Source organism: Rhinatrema bivittatum, chromosome 15 (assembly GCF_901001135.1).
Source record: "Rhinatrema bivittatum chromosome 15, aRhiBiv1.1, whole genome shotgun sequence".
NCBI lineage: Eukaryota > Metazoa > Chordata > Amphibia > Gymnophiona > Rhinatrematidae > Rhinatrema > Rhinatrema bivittatum.
This window is the reverse complement of record NC_042629.1, coordinates 37,389,789-37,412,107: the sequence shown is the minus strand read 5'-3', so window position 1 is coordinate 37,412,107 and position 22,319 is coordinate 37,389,789. Positions and strand designations below refer to the sequence as shown.

Genomic DNA, 22,319 nt, shown 5'->3' with positions numbered 1-22,319 from the left:
AGAGAGAGGAATATCGAGTAAGAAAGGGAAGTGATAATCCCCTTGTACAGGTCCTTGGTGAGGCCTCACCTGGAGTACTGTGTTCAGTTCTGGAGACCGTATCTACAAAGAGACAAGGACAAGTTGGAGGCGGTACAGAGAAGGGCGACCAGGAAGGTGGAGGGTCTTCATCGGTTGACATACGAGGAGAGATTGAAGAATCTAAATATGTACACCCTGGAGGAAAGGAGGAGCAGGGGGTGATATGATTCAAACTTTCAGATACTTGAAAAACTTTAACGATCCAAAGACAATGACAAACCTTTTCCAACAGAAAAAAATCAGCAGAACCAGAGGTCACGAGCTGAGGCTCCAAGGAGGAAGACTAAGAACCAATGTCAGGAAGAATTTCTTCACGGAGAGAGTGGTGGATGCCTGGAATGCCCTTCCGGAGGAAGTGGTGAAGTCCAAAACTGTGAAGCACTTCAAAGGGGCATGGGATAAATATTGTGGATCCATCAGGTCCAGAGGACGCATATAAAGAGCAGGTAGTAAAATACTGCACGGAGCGGCAGTAGCCACAGAGGCATTCACGGAGCGGGATGCCAGTGGCCAGTGGTAGGTGTCCACCTTCATGGAGCGGAAGGATGTAGGGCTGTCATCTCCCAATTAAATAAAAACAAAAAACAAAAAACAAAACAGGGATGGGATCCATCAGGTCTAGAGGACACATATAAAGAGCAGGTAGTAAAATACTGCACGGAGCGGCAGTAGCCACAGAGGCATTCACGGAGCGGGATGCCAGTGGCCAGTGGTAGGTGTCCATATAAAGAGCAGGTAGTAAAATACTGCACAGAGCGGCAGTAGCCACAGAGGCATTCACGGAGCGGGATGCCAGTGGCCAGTGGTAGGTGTCCACCTTCACGGAGCGGAAGGATGGAGGGCTGTCATCTCCCAATTAAATAAATAATAAAAAAACCCAGGGATGGGATCCATCAGTTCTAGAGGACGCATATAAGAGCAGGTAGTAAAACACTGCATGGAGCGGCAGTAGCCACAGAGGCATTAACGGAGCGGGATGCCAGTGGCCGGTGGTAGGTGTCCACCTTCACAGAGTAGAAGGATGAAGGGCATCCATCTCCCAATTAAAAAAAGAAAAGAAAAAAAAAGAAAAAAAAACAGGGATGGGTTCATGGGCTTATAGGTATTACCAATTATTAGGCTTTCAATATTTGATGATAGTTAATGTGACTTTCAAGGCATTCTTCACTTTCGGTGCATGTCCGGCATGACTCCTTGCTTCAATGACAGGGGAAAAGAAAAACTGATACTTCACACATTTCCAGCATTGCCCTCTGCTTCATGGCAGAGAGCTATGCTGCCGCTTACCCAACTAATCAAACTTAATATTTCACTTGGAAGCAGCTCCAGCACTGCTCTCTACATTAATGGTGGGGGTGAAAAGGGAATTAGAACATAAGGTTACTAAGAGCCAAGAGAAACAGTTAAGTATGAGAACAAATGTGTGAAGCTTGCTGGGCAGACTGGATGGACCGGTTGGTCTTCTTCTGCCGTCATTTCTATGTTTCTATGTTTCTATGTATTTGTGAGACCATTTCCTTCAATTTCTTACCAAAGAGGCTGTCCCCCTTGCAAGGCAAGTTAGCCAGTTTGTCATGAACATTTTCATGAATGGCACTAGAAAATAACCATGCGATTGTTCTTGCTACAAATGAAGCTGCCGAGATTTGAGAGGAAGTATTGAAGGCTTCCTAAAGAGTTCTGAGCAAATGCCAAAGACCCTCTTCTAGGTTGACTAAGGGCTGGGGCATGCGATGATGTAAGCCCTCTGGGGATAGAGAAATACCTACAGTACCTGAATGTAAACCGGTGTGATATCTCAATTGAGATGAATGTCGGTATATAAAAAAAAAAATAATAAAAAATAATAATAAAATAATAATAATCACCCATCTGTAAGAATGGTTTTAAAGCTTGCAGACATTCATAAAGATACCGAGTTATGTAAAATTGGGGTTGCTGGATTCAAGTGTTTAACATGGATCCCTGGAACACTTTGCACTCAAGATCATCCAGAATCTTGTTATCTTGTCCCGGCAGTGTATTTAAGTGTAGTCTAGATTTTTTTTTTTTTTTTTAAATTTTTGCATAGTGGATTCGACAACTACAGAGGCATGAAGGATCTGAACCATGCCATAATGAGCCAACTTCTGCATTCTAAATTTGAGATCCAACTTTCTGGAAACTATGGTCCTAGTGCAAGGGGACTCCCACACCTTATCCATAACAGAGTCCAACAGCAAGTGAGATGGTAGGGCAGTTTCAGTTCTAGGATTGGGAATCTTGCAGGTTTCTATTTTCAGAAGCGTGCCCACCTTCTCAACAAACTTAGAATAAGTCAGGTCCTCCGGCGGGAAGGAGGGCTCTGGGTGCTCTTCAGGCGAGTCGAGGGAATTCTTGTGGAGCTTCCCGGCGAAGTAGGAGGTGAATCCTGAAGTTGATCTTCATGTTACAGGGAAAAATGTATTTCTGGAGGGAACGGTTGAGCCCCCTCCTCTTCTAGGGATGGCGAAATATTCCCTGAATGAAGAATGACCCCTTTCAGATGGCATTAGGCAGCCAGTGAGGCTGTGGATGCTGCTCAGTAAGAACATGCCATACTGGGTCAGACCAAGGGTCCATCAAGTCCAGCATCCTGTTTCAAACAGTGGCCAATCCAGGCCATAGGAACCTGGCAAGTACCCAAAAAAAACTAAGTCTATTCCATGTTACCGTTGCTAGTAATAGCAGTGGCTATTTTCTAAGTCAACTTAATTAATAGCAGGTAATGGACTTCTCCTCCAAGAACTTATCCAATCCTTTTTTAAACACAGCTATACTAACTGCACTACCACATCCTCTGGCAACAAATTCCAGGAAGATCTGCAAAGAAATTCTTCAATATGGATGAAATTTGATCCATAGCTTGAGCAGCCAAGGAGGTATGGGACATAGGGCATTTTTTTTCACTTGTTCCCACTCATCCCCTGAGAAGCTACAAGAGCATTGTCCACTGAAACTTCTAGGTGGAGGCAGTGCTGCTCTTAGAATATCAGAGTTTCATCAGGATTTGGTAGATAATGCCTCCTGAATTGGAGGTCTGGGCTTTTTATGAAGAAACTCCTGTAAAAAAAAAAACAAAAAAAAAACAAAACCCAAAGAGGGGAGCAGTGCCATTTGTGTGCCCTGGTGGAAAGACCAGAATGGACCTCTTGCTCTGATTTAGAAGACACAGAAGAGGCAGGTGATCCCATGCATATTAAAGACCTCTCCTCTTCCTCCAGATCAGAGAGATGCAGGCTGTCAATGGCAGTAAGCTGAGGAGTGTCTTTCTGAAGGTAGATCTCTGTGGTCATGGAGCAATTTTGATGCATGCATCGAAGGTCCCTGTGGGAGCTGCTTGGAGCATCAATGGTTTCTGATGCACCATCAACGTAGATGCGTTGTAAGATTGTCCTGACACCTTCTGTTGCGTCGCACCCTCTGACTTTCTTTTCCTACACTTTATGCTGCATCGAGTGTTCCGACTCCTTTGGTTGCATCTGTCTTGGGTGTGTTGACAATGCTTTACCCTGCACCGAGCGATCTGCGTTGTTTTCGTGGATGCTTTAGGGTACATTGCTAATGCTTTATACTGCATCGCGTGATCCAACGCTTTGTGCTTCGACCACTCTGGGATGTTTCCGTCGCAGTTCCCTTCCCCAACGCAATCCTTTTCAGTGGAAACACTGTGGGAATCTTGCCAATCTGGCTACCCTTTTTTGGAAGCGCCCATAAAAGAGTGTCTCCTTACCGAGTCTGGATGTTGTGTTTTTGGCCCCAGGGAAGAGTGAGTTGAATGGCCAAGGGCACAGGGGCATAGTTGCCCATTGCCGACTCTTCTCTCAATTTTTGGATCTTTGCTGCCCTCTGATGCTGAGCCTGGGGGGACATGCAGCCGCATTCCCTGCAATTGGCTTCATTATGTTCAGGACCGAGGCAAAGATAACAGTAGTTATGGCCATCAATTACAGACCTGATCTTGCCACACTGGTAATATTTGAAGCCTGGTGTTTTCAAGATTCTTCAGCACTTAAAAGTGCTTTTTGGGGTTCACAAAAGTGAAGTAAAATTTGGTGAGGAAACAAAAAAGTAAGAGAGACATGTCCGCACTGCTGTGAGGTATGGAAAAAATATAATTGAGGTATTCTGCAAAGCATACCTGGGAAGAGCCACACAGGTGCAATATCCAAAGCTTTGCAAGCCTAGACAAACATCTCCGTCCTGTGATGGCTGGATGACGTCACCCAGACAGCATGGTTAAATAAGCCTGCTTATCAACAGAAAATGCCTCTGTATTGCTCCATAGTGTGAATGCACTTGAGTACTGTGCACAATTCTGGGCATTGCATCACATCGCAAAAAAGATATAGTGGATTTAGAAAAGGCACAGAGAAGGGTGACCAAAATGATAAGGGGGATAGAACTATTTCCCTATGAAGAAAGGTTAAAGGGGTTAGGGCTCTTCAATTTAGAGAAGAAACAGGTCTATAAATAAGTGGCGTGAAATGGGTAAACGCTAATCGGTTTGTTTACTTTTTTAAAAAGTACAAAGACTAAAGGACACACAATGGAGTTACTAGGTGATACATTTAAGACAAACAGAAGTAAATATATTTTTTTCTCAATACATAATTAAATTCTGGAATTCGTTGCCAGAGGATGCGGTTAAAAGTTGTTAGTGTAGCTGGGTTTAAAAAGATTTGGACAAGTTCCTGGAAGAAAAGTCCATAAAAGCAATTTAAGCTGAATCTTATTGAGTGTAAGGTCACTCGATATGCTGCAGTTCGTTCTTTGAGATCATCTTCCCAATTGGTTTGATTGGTCTATTTATGAAGCAATATTCTTTATGTTTACAAGAAACAAAGGCTTTTCCTATTGGGGTTCCTGATATATGGAATGCGCTACCAGCTGAAAATTGCAGCAAGTCTGACTACTTACGCTTCCATAAACTAATTAAAGAAGTTCTTTTTAGACAAGTTTCTAATTGATGTTTATGTGTATGTGTTTTTATGATTGTATGTTGTTTTCTACAATGAATGAATATTGTTAGAATTGTGGGTCATAAGAATTATTAAATAAATAAAAAAGGAAAGGAAAGCCCCAGCTGACCATGAACACAAGTGATGAATAACAGGTATGAGAAATATGAATGCTGGAATTGTACTTCTTTTTACTTTCTTTACACTGGGGGAAACTTATAACAAGTGGTGCCAACAAATTACCAAGGTGCTCTGCTCCAAAAAGTCTGTTTTCGACAGCTGCAGAATTGAGCAATTTCCACTGCCTGCTGTTCGGGGGCCCTGCATTCTCCACAGTCCCAATGTCACTGCCTGGATACTCAGACAGGAGGCCAGCAAAGGAAGAAAAAAAAAAAAAAAAGGCAGCTGCATTGTGACATTGCAAATTCTACAATCTCAGGCTCAAACCACTGGGAAAAAAAAAAAACCCCCCAACTCTCAAGGTCTTAAAAAAAAAAAAAAAAAAAAAAAGTCCCACTGGTAAGCCGGCCAAAATGTCAAAAGCTGTAGTTTCATATATGCCTAAGCAGCACAGATCAGGTCACCTTGACAAAGCCAGCAAGGCAAAAATCTGCACGCTGCATTAAATAGAAGCTTTTCTCAAGAGGCGATATACTGAAAATGAAACCAGATATTAGGTTTATTAAAATGTATAACAACTTCTCTCCATGCCACTGGTGGTCTTTTACACCATGCTTCATCTACAACAGGTAAAAAAAACAAACAAAAAAAAACCAAACCCCAGCCATATTAAGAGTTTATTACAAAAGAAATCCCCAGCATCAATGATGAATAATAAAGTGCACAGTATAAATTAAGATTATTAAGTGCAAAACTAGATTCTCAGGTGTACTAAAAAGCAACAGCTCAATGGTATTCTGCTGTAGCACTGGTGTTCTAATGTGAATCTATACCATCAAGAAAGATCTCTTACTTTTTTTTGGCCTATATCTTTTTTACTCTCCTGTATTCTCTGTTACTGCTCCCCAACCTCTTTCCCCAGATGGCCCTCGACAGCCTGAAAGCTAGAGGAGCATCCTCCTTCAAGACCGCTCATTCACCAAAAGGATCTGCTACTGTAGAAGCAGTCATCTACCCCCCTTCACTGAGCCCATCACCTAAATAGCATGACCAGGCCTAGCTGTCACAGACAGCCCATAGGACCTTGGATGCCCCTTGCTGCAGTTTCAAGAGTAGCTCTCAATTCTTTACCTTTGTTATTGGGTAAAATACAGAAATCCAAGAGTAGAATATTACAATTTGTGACATTCTACCATCATTTCCAAAACAGTATTTCAAACTTACTAACCAAAGCTCAGTCAACTGGAAAAGAATGCCCAAGGGCACATGGTGGAAGAGTGGACAGAACAAAGCTGTGAATTTCTGCTGTATTTGCAGTTCGAGTTCCAGATACTCAATCCCTGCCTCTTCTGCTGACTCCTACCAGGGAGCCAGAAAAGCTTCATATCCAGTCACAGGAGTATTTGTTTATTTATTTTTAATTTTTATATACCGATGTTCCTGTATAGAATACATATCGCACCGGTTTACAGAGAACAGAACTGTCGCCTCAGGGGCGGATACATTGGAACAAGGTTGAAGTGAACTTACAGTGAACAAGTGGAAATGCAATTAAAAACATGATTAGCTAACAATTAGTACAATTCAAAACATATATACAGTGGCATAAGTGGAGCATCGTCTATGAAACGCCAATCATCGGATCTTAGCTCTCAGGGAACGCTTAGCTGAATAGCCATGTTTTTATCTTCTTTTTGAATACCAAAGGGCAGGGTTCTTGGCGGAGGTCCGGTGGGAGAGAGTTCCAAAGTGGAGGACCAGCTGTGGAGAGGGCGCGTTTCCTTAGTGAGGTTTTGGCCGGCTGGGTGTATAGCATGTCCTTGTACGCTCTTCTGATGGGTCTATTGGAAGTGTGCGGCTGAAGTTGGAAGGTTAGGTTGAGGGGGGAGATGTTGTATAAATCCTTGTGGATCATCATGAGGGCTTTAAAGAGTATCCTGAATTTGATTGGCAGCCGGTGAAGGTTCTGAAGGATAGGGGTGATGTGTTCCCTTTTGTTGGTGTTTGTGAGGATCCTGGCCGTCGCGTTCTGGACCATCTGAAGTGGTTTGATTGTGTTAGTGGGTAGGCCCAAAAGGAGTAAGCTGCAGTAATCCAGTTTCGGGAGGATGATAGATTATAGTACCAGGCGGAAATCTCGGAGGTGCAGGAGTGGTTTAAGTTTTTTTTTTTTAATACTTGCAATTTGAAAAAGCATTCCTTGGTGGTGTTGTTTACGAATTTGTTTAGGTTGAGTTTATTGTCGAGCAGCACTCCAAGGTCTCTTACATGCGGTGTGTGGTCAACAGATGTTGTGGAGAGTTGGGAAGAAATTGGGGGGTTGAGCGGAATACAGTTGTCTGGAACTATTAGGAGGATTTTGGTTTTGTTTGTTGTTAAGGACAAGGTTGAGCTGGGTGAGTAAGGTTGTTGATTGTTATAAGGCAGCTATTCCAATAGGACCATGTTTTGTGGAGTGATTCAGAGATGGGGATGAGGGATGAGGATCTGTATGTCATCCGCGTATAGGAAGTGCGTTAGCTTGAGGTTGGTGAGTAGATGGCAGAGTGGGAGGAGGTAAATATTGAATAGGGTGGGTGACAGAGATGATCCTTGGGGTACTCCCATATTAGATCTGATTGGGTATGATTCTTTGTTGTTGATCCTTACCTTGTAAAACCTGTTTTCAAGGAAGGATTTGAACCAGTTGAACGCAGATCCTGTGATGCCGATGTCTGCTAGTCGCTGTAGTAGGGTCGTGTGGTTCACGGTATCGAACACTGCAGATAGATCCAGAAGTGCGAGTAGGAATGGTTGACCTTTTTCCAGGTTTAGGAGGATGGTGTCCGAGAGAGAGACTAGTAATGATTCGGTGTTCAGGGCCTTCCAGAATCCGAATTGAGTTGGGGTGAGGATGTCATTTTCTTCGAGGTATTCAGATAGTTGTCTGTTTACTATCTTCTCCATGAGTTTGGCGATCATAGGCAGGTAAGCTATGGGGCGGAAGTTGGCTGGGTCTGAGGGTGGAAGGTTGGTTTTTTTTTTTTTTTTTTTTTTTAGGAGAGGCTTAAGCATTGCAAGCTTGAGTTGGTCTGGTACATGACCTTGCTTACCGTAAACGCTGATTCTGTAGATAGCAGGATGAATTAGTCATGCTGTTTGGGAGCGTGCACGTGACCAGAGTAGGCGAAGTTTTCCTCAGTAAGTCACAGAGCTTTGACTCTGTTCGGCTGCGTGGTCGTCTTCACGCACAATTCTCTACTTCTCCTCAGTCTCTTTGTAGCCAAGTGAGAGGCAATAATTAAGTGTATGTTGTGGTCTGTCTAGGGAGGAGGGAGGGATCACATGGCTAATTCATCCTGCTATCTACGGAAACATCGTTACGGTAAGCAGACTGCTTTTTCCCCCGTTGATAGCAGGGCTGAATTAGCCATGCTGTATGGGAGTCCCAAGCTCCTGGGTTGTGTCCATGTAGTATCTTTGAAGGTCAGGACACCAACCATTAAGAATAGTCGACAGTCTCATCAGTTTTGAAGGGTTGACAAGACTATTGTGACCAGCGCTGCAGAGGTCACTTGCTGTTGTACACAATAGAGTGACATAAAGGTATGGATGGAGGACCAAGTTGCCGCTTTGCATATATCCAGTAATGGAACACCATTCAAGTGGGCAACTGATGCTGCGGTGGCGCGTATTTGGTGCATCTGAGGCTTCTTGTCAAGTTTGATTGATCGTTTGTTATAACAGAACTGAATGCATTGTGATAACCAGCTGGCGATGGTTCTCTCAGAGACTGGTTGACCAGGGTCATTTGGATTAAAGGAAAGAAAGAGCTGAGAAGGTCTGGAGGGAGATTGAGTTCTCTGTTTATAGTAAGCCAGAGCCCGTTTACAGTCCAGCGAGTGGAGAAGTTTTTCTCGTTCATTGTGATGAGGCTTTGGCATGAAGATGGGCAGTGTGATGGTTTGATTGAGATGAAAAGCAGAGACCACCTTGGGAAGGAAGGTGGGATGAGGATGAAGGGTAACTCTGTCGTGGTAAAATTCCAAGTAAGGAGAGTAGCGAACTAAGGCTTGTAATTCACTTACTCTCCTAGCTGATGTAATGGTCAGCAGGAATACTGTTTTCCATGATAGGTATTTAATGTGGCTTGTGTCTAAGGGTTCAAAGGGAGGCATCATTAGCTGCTCCAAGACAATTTTCAGATCCCATGGTGCAGGTGGCTTTGTCACCGGCGGAGCATGCCTCTCATAAATCTGGAGATCAAAGGATGGTTAGAAATGGGAAGGCCATTATGCGAGTGAGGGAAAGCTGCAATAGCGCTGATATGTACCCGAACTGACGTGGTAGCCAGACCCGCTTGGTAAAGAGTGTGACGATACTCCAGCAGTTGGATGGCAGCACAGGAGGAACGGATCTAGGTTTCGTGGCTTACACCACGTCTCATAGCGATGCCATTTGCCAGCATAGTTACGTCTGCTTGAAGGTTTCCTGGACGCAAAAAGGATATCTTCTACCTGCGAAGGTAGGCCGAGGTGGTTTAAATATTTGCCTTTCAATCTCCATGCTGACAGATGGAGGGACTGATGCATTGGATGAAGGAGGGAGCCTCCTTCCTGTGTTAACAGTTGTGGATAGTTTTCCAGCGGAATCAGTGGGCGTATTGAAAGTCGCATGAGATACACATATCATGGTTGTCTCAGCCATGCTGGAGCTATGAGGATCATGTCCACTATGTCTTGAATACATTTCTGAATTGTCCTTGATATTAGCGGAATGGGAGGGTAGGCGTATAGTAAGCCCCTCGTCCATGGAATGAGGAAGGCATCTGGGGCATACAGAAGATTGCTGGGGTAGATGGAGCAAAATACCTGTGCTTGGTGATTGCTCTCCGTGGCGAAGAGGTCGATTGTTGGGAAGCCCCACTGTTGGAATATGTTGAGGGCGACTTCGTGATTTAAAGTCCATTCGTGCGGATGAAAAACCCTGCTTAGGCGATCTGCCATTACGTTTTCTAGACCTGGTAGGTAAGTAGCATGGAGGGATATCCCAGCTGCTGTCGTCCAATGGAGTATTCGAAGTGCTTCTCGACATAGTGTCCATGAACCAGACCCTCCTTCTTTGTTTATGTAAACATGGTGACTTGGTTGTCGGTGTACACCATGAGGCGTTTTCCTCGGACCTGAGAAGAGAAGGTCTGACGTGCCCTCCAGATTGCACGTAATTCCAGGAGACTGATCTAGTACGTGGATTTTGGGGAGACCAAAATCCCTGAGTTTTGAGATCGGCGAGATGGGCTCCCCAACCTCTTCTGGAGGCATCCATCATGAGCGTTAGTGATGAGGGGGCATCCAGAAAAGAGCTCCTGAAGATAGGTTGGTGGGAGAGAGCCACTGTATGAGGAATGGGGAAGAAATGGTGGGGTTTATTTATGATTGTACTTAATATGGTTTTTAGTTTTAATTTAATTTTGATGATGTAAGATGTGCAAGGATACGTTTCCTATATATGTATTTTGAGTGTCGCTACTGCAACTCAATCTAATGTAAACCGCCTTGAAATGTATTTGAAAAGTCGGTATATAAAGTTGAATAAATAAATATTGAACGTCTGTTTTCATCTGTTTGGTGAGTTGAACTCTGGAGGTGAGGGGCTGCAGGAACTGTGACCATTGAGTTTTTAGGCCCTATTGTAATCAGCACATGTGTAGTCTCGTGTGGGGAACCTACATGGATAGCTGCCACCGTATGACCCAACAGCTGAAGAATATGGCATGCCGATGCATGAGATTGGCTACATAATGTCTGTGCTAGGCAGGAGGAGAGTTTGCATCCTGTCTTGTGGAAGGTAGGCTCTCTCTTCCACTGTATTGATGAGAACTCCTATGAAATGTAGGATCTGTGTAGGTCGTATATGTGATTTCTCGTTATTTATTAGAAACCCGTGTTTGGAGACCAATTGATTGTGCGCACTATGTGTGCTCGTAGCGTATTCTGATCTGATGCCACTAGCAACCAGTCATCCAGATAAGGAAATATTAGAATCGACAGCTATCTGAGCTGAGCCACCACACTGCTAAACATTTCGTGAATACTCTTGGGGCTGAGGACAGGCCAAAAGGTAGAACCTTGTATTGATAGGGCGTGTTCAGAATTTGAAAAACAAAGGTAGCGCCACAAAGAGGGGTGCATGGGTATATGGGAGTACGCATCCTTCAGGTCGATGGACCTTCAATGGCATATCCAGCATTGCTCTCTGCTTCAATGACAGGGGGAATGAAGAAAAGTGGATCTATATACAGACAACCACCAACAAGGACTGAAGTACATAGTCTGAGTAAACAAATAAGCATGGGTGTAGCTTACTTATTGCGGCGGTTACTATCCCTAACTAAATTAAGCTAGATATTTCACTTTGATGCAGTTCCAACACTGTTCTCTACATTAATGGCAGGGGTGAAAGGAAAATAGAACCAAAAGGTTACTAAGGGCCAAGAGTAACAGATAAGTATGAGAAAAAAAAAAGGTGTGAAAGCTTGCTGGGCAGACTGGATGGGCCTTTTGGTCTTCTTCTGCCGTCATTTCTATGTTTCTATGGAGCATAGCCAATCGTTGGGCTGCAATAGAGGTAAGATTAGAATTACCTCTATTAGAAGCGCCTACAAAGACACCTTGTTTGCCACACAAGCTAAATCATCCTTTAGAAAGAGGGCCATTTCGACAGCAGGTCCTCATCAATGGAATGCATTACCTCCGGACTTCAGGCAAGAGCATTGCCCATCTTCTTTCAAAAAAAGACTTAAAACATGGCTATTCAGCCTAGCCTTCCCTGACCCTTAATTCTGTCCTACCAAACTCTAGAGTCCCTGCCATCACAGACTCTTATTTCTAGTCATTTCAATCTCTTAATTCCCACCTCTGACACCCCAGTCAGTCGAAACATTCAGTCTTTTCGCTTATATTATGTTTCTAATTCATCCTTCCCACATGTTCCTCTAATTTGCCATGTTATGTTACGACATAACGGGACTGGTTATTTTGTCTCAGTTATTTGTCCTAAACGCTCTCCTAAGATACCTGTATCACGATATGTTGAGTTATAATACGTTAGTTCTGGTTAAAAACTGTTACGATATGTTAAATTATACGCTTTGATAAGTTACATGTACTATATGTTCAAGTTATAACACATTCCATATTCAATTCTCTTCACTGTTCTATGTAACGCTCCTTAGCGAATTTTTTAGTTATATTGTAACCGGTGTGATTTGTACTTGTACAGGAACTTCGGTATAGAAAAATTAAAAATAAATAAATAATAAGATGTTCTTGAGAGAGGTCATCTTGAACTTTTCCTTCTGGATATGTTTGTTGAGGTTTCGTAAAACTAGGATGGGCAAAGCCCCCCCCCCCCCCCCCAACTTCTTTGGGATGAGAAAGTATTGGGATAGAATCCCTGTTCTGTTGTTGAAGAGGGACTGTTTGAACAGATCTCTGAAGCTTGTAGGTTTGTAATTTCTGTTGTTGAGGGATGGTAATTGGGACAATGTACTTTGAAGAGGAGGTATATGGGGGAGGGACAAAGAGTCAAGAAGTTTCAGGTGATAACCTTTCTTGATTATGTTGAGTACCCATCGATCTGAGATGATGGCCCTCCCAGTTGCTGTAAAAGTAGCGCAGATGCCCTCCTATGATGGCGGTGGGGGTGGCTCGATGGAACTCAAAAAAGCAGGCAATTGCTTTTGCGAAGCAGCAGCCCCCCTATTTTGGTTGTTGCTGTTGGCATGGCCTACCTCTTGACTGATGTGGTTGCGATGAAGGTCTTGGTTGACCATAGTGCTGGGTTCGATATGGTGTTGAACGGTCTAGAAGATGCCCCTTGGATAGGACCTTCTCAGATAGGAGCAGATAGAATCTTCGAGGGTCTGTGTGAGTGTCAGAGGGGGTGGTGAGAGAGAGAGAGTACCACCGTACATTGTTCTGTTAGATGGGACACCGTTTCACCAAACAAGTTATCCCCCATGCAAGAAATATCGGCCAATTTGTCATGAACATTCTTACGAATCGCGCTGGCCCTCAACCAAGCAAGGCGCTTGGCAGCTAAGGAAGATCTTGTAGATGATTCAAACGCTTCGTAGACTGACCGAAGTAAGTGGTGGAGACCTCCTATGTCAAGGAACACTTGCGGTAAGGTGTATCCTCGGCCAGACAAACTGGGCGCAATTTTTGGAGACACTCATATAGATATTGTCTCGTATAATCTGATGATGCTGTATTTTAGTGAATAACATTGCTGAATGGTATACTCTACGGCCAAAATCATCCATGTATTTGTGATCCCTTCTCTGAGGTGCGTTTGCATGGAGCTTGGAGCGCTTCCCCTTTGCCAACACAGACTCAACCACATTGGAGTTGTGGGGAAGTTGAATGGAGTCATAAATAGCAGAATTTCTCATCCTGTATTTCAAGATGTGACTGTGGTGGAAAAGGGGGTTTCCCACATCTTGTGTAGGATCCTGTCTAAAACTGAATGAGGGGATAAGGCTGTCTGTTCTGGTGGCATCTCGAATATCTTGAGAATTCCTAACATCTCTGCTCTGGGATCAGGAATTTTTCCTGTCTCCATCTGCAGGAGATTTCCCACCTTTTCAATACATTTAGCATATGAGAGGTCTTTTGGTGGTGAGTACGGCTCTGGCAAGTCCTCCGGTGGGATCAGAAGGCATGCCCGTGGAGGAATTTGGGCAGGATGAGATGATTTGTGAATCCAGGCTGCATGGGAGAGCTGGAGATGGCAGTGGAAGGTTGGCTGGAGCAGTAGGCCTAGGAGCAGGTGATGTAAGTGGCAAGTGGTAAGGAGACTCCACCGGTGGATTGGACTTTGCAGACTCAAGATCCTCAAAAAACGAGCTTAATGCCTGCGAAATCTGCGTCATGGCTTTGGGTGCTAGGGTTCCTGGCTGTGGGGGTAATTGTCCCGGCGTTGAGGAAGGTCTCACAGGTAGTGCCACCAACAAAATATCTTGTGGAGTAGTTCGTCTGAGTTGAGGACTTGGTGGAATAAAAGGAGATGGTCTGTGTCTTTTATAAAGGGGTATTTGCAGCTGAGGAGATAATCTTTTGCTGCGAGATACAGAGGACAAATCCGAAAAGGAGCCTCTACTGACTGATGCATCCCAACATCTACATCTGAAACTTCCCATGGACGTTTAGGTGTTGTAGAGCGCCCAGAGTGAGTAGATGGGGCTCTACAAGTGTGTTTGACCTTGTGTGACTTCTTGGGAAGTGGTGGATGATGTTCTTGGCCTAGTTGCGTCAGTAGCGTCTAAGCATGCATTGCATGCGTCGAGGTATGCGCCGGACACGTGGAGTACGTCAAATGCACAGAGTGTTTTTTGTGTGCCGTGCGCTCTGAATGCTCCGTGTGCAAAGGAGTTGGTTGCGTCAAAGGTGCGTCGTGCGGTTGCGCCAAGTGCGTCGACACTTTCGACGCCGGGGAGCGGGGTCGACCGGGAACAGGGTCCTGTGGCCCTATCGACATACCTGTGGCTCCTTGTCCTGAGGCACCGCAGCCGGCGTCCTGGCTCATTTTTGAGGCTCCATGGGTTTATCAAACCTGGGCCTGGTGCCTGGATCGATGCGGTGAGGGTCACTTGGGCCGAGGCCCTCCTCATAGACGTCTTTTATCCTTTCTTAGCCGGTCTCGGCGAAGAATGCATCGAAGTCATTGGGGCGTATGAGCCCGTTCTCAGCAGCGCCATTTTTTCAGCACGCTGGCACTGGGGGACATACGATCACAGTCTCTGCATGAGGCTTGGTCGTGGTCCGGCCCCAAAACAAATGTAGCAGTAGTTACGTCCATCAGTGATGACAAAATTCTCAAAAAAAAAAAAAAAAAATCGAAAAATTGAAAAAACAGTAGTAAGAGGAAAAAACCCCGTATGCTAAACGGCTCACGGAAAAAAAGGAGACTAAGGAGAAGCAGGAAGACCACCGTGCAGCTTGCACAGAGTCAAAGCTCTGTGACTCACTGAGGAAAACTCCGCCTACTCCCAGTCACGTGCACGCTTCCAAACAGCATGGCTAATTCACCCTGCTATTGAAAAGAAAAGATAAATTGAAAAAAAAAAATACCCCCCAGTTATTTTTAAGTAGATTTTTTATTTTACTTAAAATTATAGTAAGTTTTCATTTAAAAATTCAGTTGTTTTAAATAAAACCTTAAAAAAAAAAAAAAGTGTTTTTCCTCCTCGGTCTTAATTCTCCCCCCCTGCCTTTCCTACTGCAGATGGCATACCCTTGTCAGCTGGAGAGGTGCTTCCTCCAAGGTGTGCCTTCAGCACAAATCTAGTAAACAGAAGCCACCATGGTAGCAGCTGCTGTTTTCTCTAACCTCACAGGTAGAATACTAATGTCCACAGTGCCCACTCACTAAATTAAAGGGTGGGCTGGCAGCACTGAATATCACATCTGATGCCTCTTCAACCACACTTGCCACCTACATCACCTGCTCCTAGGCCTACTGCTCCAGCCAACCTTCCACTACCATCTCCAGCTCTCCCACGCAGCTCGGATTCACAAATCATCTCATCCTCCCCAAATTCCTCCACGGGCATGCCTTCTGATCACCGGAGGACTTGCCAGAGCCGTACTCACCACCAAAAGACCTCTCATATGCTAAATGTATTGAAAAGTTGGGAAATCTCCTGCAGATGGAGACAGGAAAAATTCCTGATCCCAGAGCCGAGATGTTAAGAATTCTCAAGATATTCGAGATGCCACCAGAACAGACAGCCTTACCCCTCATTCGGTTTTAGACGGGGTCCTACACAAAATGTGGGAAACCCCCTTTCCACCACAGCTGTATCTCAAAAAAGACTTGAAATACAGGATGAGAAATTCTGCTATTTTTGACTCCACTCAACTTCCCACAACTCCATTGTGGTTGAGTCTGTGTTGGCAAAGGCGAAGCAATTAACTGCATCTGCTAAGAAGTGCGCCAGCCCAGAAACTCTGTGTTTAATAAAGCATATAGTAGATGGTGGCAGAAAAGACCAATGAGTTAGACTCAGTTCCTAAGCATGAAGATGCCCCTATGTATCTCAACATTATTAAATCCTGTATCCCCCTGTTTGTTCTCATGCCTCTGCCATATAGCTCTGCTTGGCTCAATATTCAAATTACAGCTATTTTACACTGTAGCTCACAGAAATATTAATTTGCCCAACTATCAACTATACTTCTTAGACTGTCTGGTCACTAAGTTTTTATCTTCTTGCATGTGTTTGTAGAAATCTACAATCATCATAATCTCAGGCTGTGTTTATTAATGAGAGTATTTAGAATGCCATGTGTGCTCAAATTATATTCCAGGTTCCATCCAAAGACACACTGGGTACAAACTGGTTATTCTTTGTGCTACAGTAGCCAAATAGTGTGAACACAGAAGGATTTAGAGTTATTTATCTTATCTTATCGAATTTTTATATACCGTCGCTTCGGTTTCGCCATCACAACGGTTTTACAAAGTTTCGATGTTTTAACAGAGTTTCCAAAGGCTTCTGTGATTGTTAACAGATATGTCGGTCTTTATAATGTAGTTCGTATGTCAAGCTATACAGGTTTCGGTTATGTGTTATATAACTTTCTTGCATGGTTCCACCTGTTGCATAGATCCGTAGGAGGGAATTGGTGTTTGAGAGTCATTTGGGTGAGTTGGTAGGCTTGGTAAACATCCACGTTTTTAGATCTTTTTTGAAGGTTTTTTAAGTTTTGTTGTGTTCTGAGTTCGATTGGGGAGGGTGTTCCAGAGTTTAGGGCCTTCCTGTGAAATTGCTCTCTTTTTGAGTTGAGGTGAGTTTTTGGAACGAGCAGGTGGAATCTTTAATAGACCTTTATTAGCTGATCTGAGGTTCTGTTTGGAGAGTGTATTTTATGGATGTTACTAGCTAGTTGTTTGTTTTCGTATATTATTTTGTATAGTATAGATAGTATTTTGTATTCTATCCTAAATTTTATTGGGAGCAGTGTAGTGATATAAGTGTAGGAGTAATGTGATCATGTTTTTTAGATCCAGTGAGTATTCTTGTAGCTGCGTTTTTGGAGGATTTGGAGTGGTCGGATGGTGTTGAGAGGTAATTTGAATAGCAGGGAGTTACAGTAGTCCAGGTGGAGAAGATGAGTAGTTGAAGGACTGTTCTGAAGTCGTTGGGGTAGAGGAAAGGTTTTAAATGATTGTAGGGTTAGGAGTCTGTGATAGCCGTCTGATTTTAGTTGTGATGTGGTTCTTGAAGGAAAAGTTAAAACTATTACAGAGTCTAGAAAGCTCAGGCCTAATAGGGAGCCATCAAATTCTTCATCTGCAAATTTAGGAGCACAAATTTTGCTTTTGGTGGTCCAAGAAAAATCAAAGTGATGTTTAGCAACCTGGTGCTTGGTAAACTTTGTCCACATCATAGAACCATCAGATGTGTGGTAAACTCTGCGCCAAAGTCAAGAACTGGAACCATTTGCATGAAGCAGATTGAGATTTCAAAGAAACAGCTGAGCTGTGTGAGGAATCTTACACAAGACCCCTCACACTACAACCACTACTAGATAGGGCTATTAGTCTCTTAGCTCAGAAGCACAAACAGATTCCCCAGCTTCAAAGCAAATAAGATCTAGCTGCACATTCAAGTAGCTGTTACTGGCCTAAACTCATAAGATGACTCAAACTTTTTAAACAATTTAGTACAGAACCCAGAGAGCACATTCTTTTGGCTTTAGTTCTTCAATTCATTTGTGCCTTTCTTTAAATATTGATATAATAGAATTGTATCCATCTATTTACATATCTGGCAATAACAGTAATTTTATTTCTTTAATATAAATGTCACTGTCAGAGTAGACAGTATGGAAACACATATTTGACTATCTCACCTGCATGTCCATTTCCAAAGGGTAGACAAAGCAAAATTACTATTATTACACAGAGCTAAAGTACAGGAAAATAACAAAATTAGAAAATTGTATTCCACAGAGTACACTAAATTTCCAAAGGCATTCTTTACATGCCCTCTCCCACAACTCCTCTCCATGCACAATCCCCTCTCACATACACAGTCACACTCCCTAGCTGACTGCCTCTCTCACCTCAGCCCTGCCTAACCTATCCCCCAGCTGAAACCTGTTCTCATTTCCACCTCACTCAAGTGCCCTCTCATCTTGCAGTCCCTTCTCACTCCCAAGCTAATACCCCTCCCATCTACTCAGTTCCCTCATCTTCCCCCCTCTACTAATTCCTCTCTCATCTCCAGCCCCTGCTTATAGTGTTATGATGGTTCTGTATATTTATTTATCTTGTATTTATGATGATGTTAAGTATTTGTACTTCATTTTGAACATAAATTTATGACAAAACAGGTGATTAAAAGTGATTTTGGTTATCCACCTTCTCATTCCTCTACTCCTCCCTCAATTCCACTGCAGTTGACTGAGCTGACACAAGGTGCATAGTGGTGCATCGAGTCAGCCCACATCCTCCTCCTCTGCATAAGATACAGTTCTGCTGTGTGGTTAAAAGCACCAGTTAGGCATAGGTTAGAAGTGGAGGCCATTGCCTGATGAACTATTGCTTTCCTCCTCCATCAATCAGAGGGAAGGGGTTGAGATTTCTAGCAGTCTTCGGCCTGGCAAATGAACTACACTGAGTTGCATCCCAAGACCTCAAGTAGACCAAAGATGTGGCTGCTCCCTCCGAGCCAAAAGACTCACCTTCTGAGTCCCAGTATGTATACTGTGGAACCATTATGTGCTCAATACATGGATAATTGAAAAACATGGATGGACACAACCTGGTGCATATGTTACACCAGGGGTCCTGAAACTACAGGGTGGCCCATGGAAAAGTAGCCCGCTTCCAATGCCAGTGCATTGGAGGCAGGCTACTTTTCCATAGGCCACCCTATATATATGAATTTTAGCCAACCTGCAGCAACAGCGACAGGTGACCTCTGGTGGCTGCAAGAAGAGCAACAGGAGCATGTTCTGTTGCTGCCACCCGTTCTGATGATTACTACCTGAATGATGATTACAAAGGTGTTCGCAACTCATGGCCAGCACTTGTTCTCCTTGCTGATCTCACAATGCACAAGATTAATAGGGAGAGGAATTTCTGGCCAATATCAAATTTGCCATGCTTTGGCAAAAATAATCAAAAAATGTGATCATCATAAGACAGTTCATGTAAACAGATGATTATTGTAGCGCTTGTTTATGTTGATCTCCCCAAAAAATCACTTTACAAGATCTCCAATTGTTACAGAATGCAGCAGCCAGGTTAATTTCTAGCATTAATAAGAAGGATCGATACACTTTTAATTTAAAGTTTCCATGCAAATGTGTATTAAAGAAAGGAGCTGAGGTTAACATATTTTTCACTCCTCAACAATTAAGTGATTTTCTTATCTTAAACGTCCCCCTTACATCTACACCCAGTAATTAATGATAGTGGTTGTTAGATGCAGTTTATTTTTCCTTTCTTAATTAGTTTTTCCTTATTGTCTCTCTTAGGATTTCGGATCCTAGAATTCTGGTCACACTGTATATTGATTTATAATATTAAGATTGGTGGAATTGTAACTACAATGCTTGTAAATGTTTATCATTTTTTTAGATATGTTATCTGCAAACATTCCATCTTTATCAGTATTTCTCTAATTTTGCAAAATTTTGATTTTTTGTAAAAGGTGAAAATGATAAAGAATTAAAAAAAAATCATATATTCCTGTCTTGAAAGGTTGCACAGATTTCCTAGAATTTAGGGTTAAGATTAAATCATAATGATGGTGTTTAAAGCATTGCAGGAGGAAGGGTCCAATTATGACATCAGCTATCAGTGTTGTACGAGTCTACCCAAATGCTGAGATCACAAGATCAAGGGCTTTTTGCTATGCCTTCAGTTAAAAGCTATAGATTGCAACATACAAGGAGAAGAACTTTATGGATGGCTTGACCATTATACTGGAATAGGCTGCTACTTCAGCTTAGGTAGGAGAAGAATTTGGTGAGATTTTGTAAATTACTTAAAGCTGAATTATTTAGGGAATCCTTTGCAGAGTAGCTGTGGGTGAGGGTTACCGGTAACAGAAAGAGTTGAGGTGAAGGAGGTTCGATGTGGTGGATTATATGTGTTACTCTATATTTAATGTTTGTGTTTTATGTTTTAATGTGTTTTATGTTTTAATGTTATGTATTATTTTACTATTGTAATCAGCTTTGGACAAATGCTTTCTTTTAAATAAATAGTGAGATTCAGAGCGGGTGGCAGAGGCAGAATGCACTCTCGTTGCTCCTGCTACAGCCAATGCTCACCAGCTGGAAAGAGAAACCTGGTGCAGGATGAGGACTGGGCCATAACCCAAAGGTTTTGCCAGTGGGATAAGGGCTGCCTGTGCACTGTGGTGGGAGTTTACAACTCTCCCCAATCCAGTGACTTATTCTAAGCAGCCTAGGCTCCTGCTATTCCCATCCTGCAGTCCCTCTTCTGAGGTGGGGCAGATGCTGGGGAAGGGAGCTAGGGAAGATTCTCCAGGACGTGGGGCAGAGTTGCTATTTTCCAAGAAATACTGAATTATTATTACTGACAGTCTATGTGTTACACCCCTGGAAGCCCTCCCCTCTTCCCCAGCATTTCAAAATACCAAGTGGGTTCTCTTACTGCTCTTGCTGAATTTGAAGGGGGACCCCCCTCTTTTCCCACCCAGGACCTCTCAGCAATTTCAAATGTTCAGTGAGCCTCCCTCTTCCCCGCTAGTCAAAGTTTGAGGACACATAATATACAAAGTGTAAACCAAAGAATGCCTAAAACTAAACTGCAAGCATGCCACAGAGGTGGTACAATCATGCCTAGAGACGGAAGAAGACAACTGCCATGACCATAGTAAACTCTTCCATCTATAGAGTGGTGCTAATGATGCATCTCAGAGTTAATACCTCTCCAGTTCTTTAGGTCAGCAAGAGTTCTCAGAGCCACCTGATTCTGCTGTATGGGGGTGGGAGGTCAGAGAAAAGAGGAAAAAGGATATAACTCAATAAATAATTTTTTAATGTGACATATGGACCATATGTCACATTAAGAAGCAACGCTCCTAATATATGTATTACATTTATAATAAATTCTGTAAAAATTATTTAAATAAATAAATAAAAAGGGGGGGCTTACTGGCTGTCTTCCACCAATTCTACTAATCCTGTAGCATAACTAAAAGATGCAACAACTAGTCTGTCAACTTAAAAAGTGCCCCGCTGATTATTTTGATATGACAAAATTCAACTACTAGTGTAGTAAGAGAAATGTTACAGCAATGCTTAGTCAATCAAAACAATCCATTTATATGCACCAGTTTATAAACACAGTCTCAATGCTGACAAGAAACTAAACTATATAGCATACTTACCTATAATATTATACAATAAATATGGGTCTTATGTGTTAAGAAATAGCCTTTTTTTGAAAAGATGCATGTTTCATAATCAGCAATATATTCATTTTCTTCTCCTGCCTATAATTCATTTTTCCATTCAGTGCTTTAGAATTTCTTATAATTAAATTGGATTAGACACTGATAAAACAATAATAACCAATATTACTTACTGTAATGTACATAAATCAGGAAAACTAAATTTCTTTATAGAAATGCACAATAGGGGTGCTACTTCTCTAATAAAAGAGACAAGGCTGATTCATAAAAGACTTTCCATAAAAAAAAAATCTATTGTTCTGAACAAAGCCCAAGATTTAATACTACTAACTAATAATTAGATTTAGCCAATAAAATTAGAACACAGACAATAAAGAAAATGAACAAAGAGGAACACTTATTAACAGATCTTACTTAGAGTAACCACTGAAAAAAGCATTATGAACACCCATTTCAGTCTTTCCTCTTGCACATATAGATAGTAGATCTTTAGACCTAAGGCAAACTATTCTCACAATAATATTGTGCTTCCATATAGACTTAACCTCTGATTTATAAGTCACTGTGATCATAAATCAGAGCAGCAAAGATGAGGTTTGCCAAAGGTAAAAATTATCTCAATTCATCCTTTTGTTAGCCCAGGGCTAGGCAACTCCAGTCCTGGAGTTCTACAAACAGGTCTGTTTTTCCAGATATTC

The 22,319-nt window shown here is 42.7% G+C and overlaps 1 protein-coding gene across 4 annotated transcripts in view; it reads right to left on the bottom strand.

Annotated features, from left to right (window-relative positions):
- ATP6V1A (ATPase H+ transporting V1 subunit A) overlaps positions 1-22,319 on the bottom strand; it is a 132,033-nt gene that overhangs the window by 108,242 nt on the left and 1,472 nt on the right. The window lies entirely within an intron of this gene.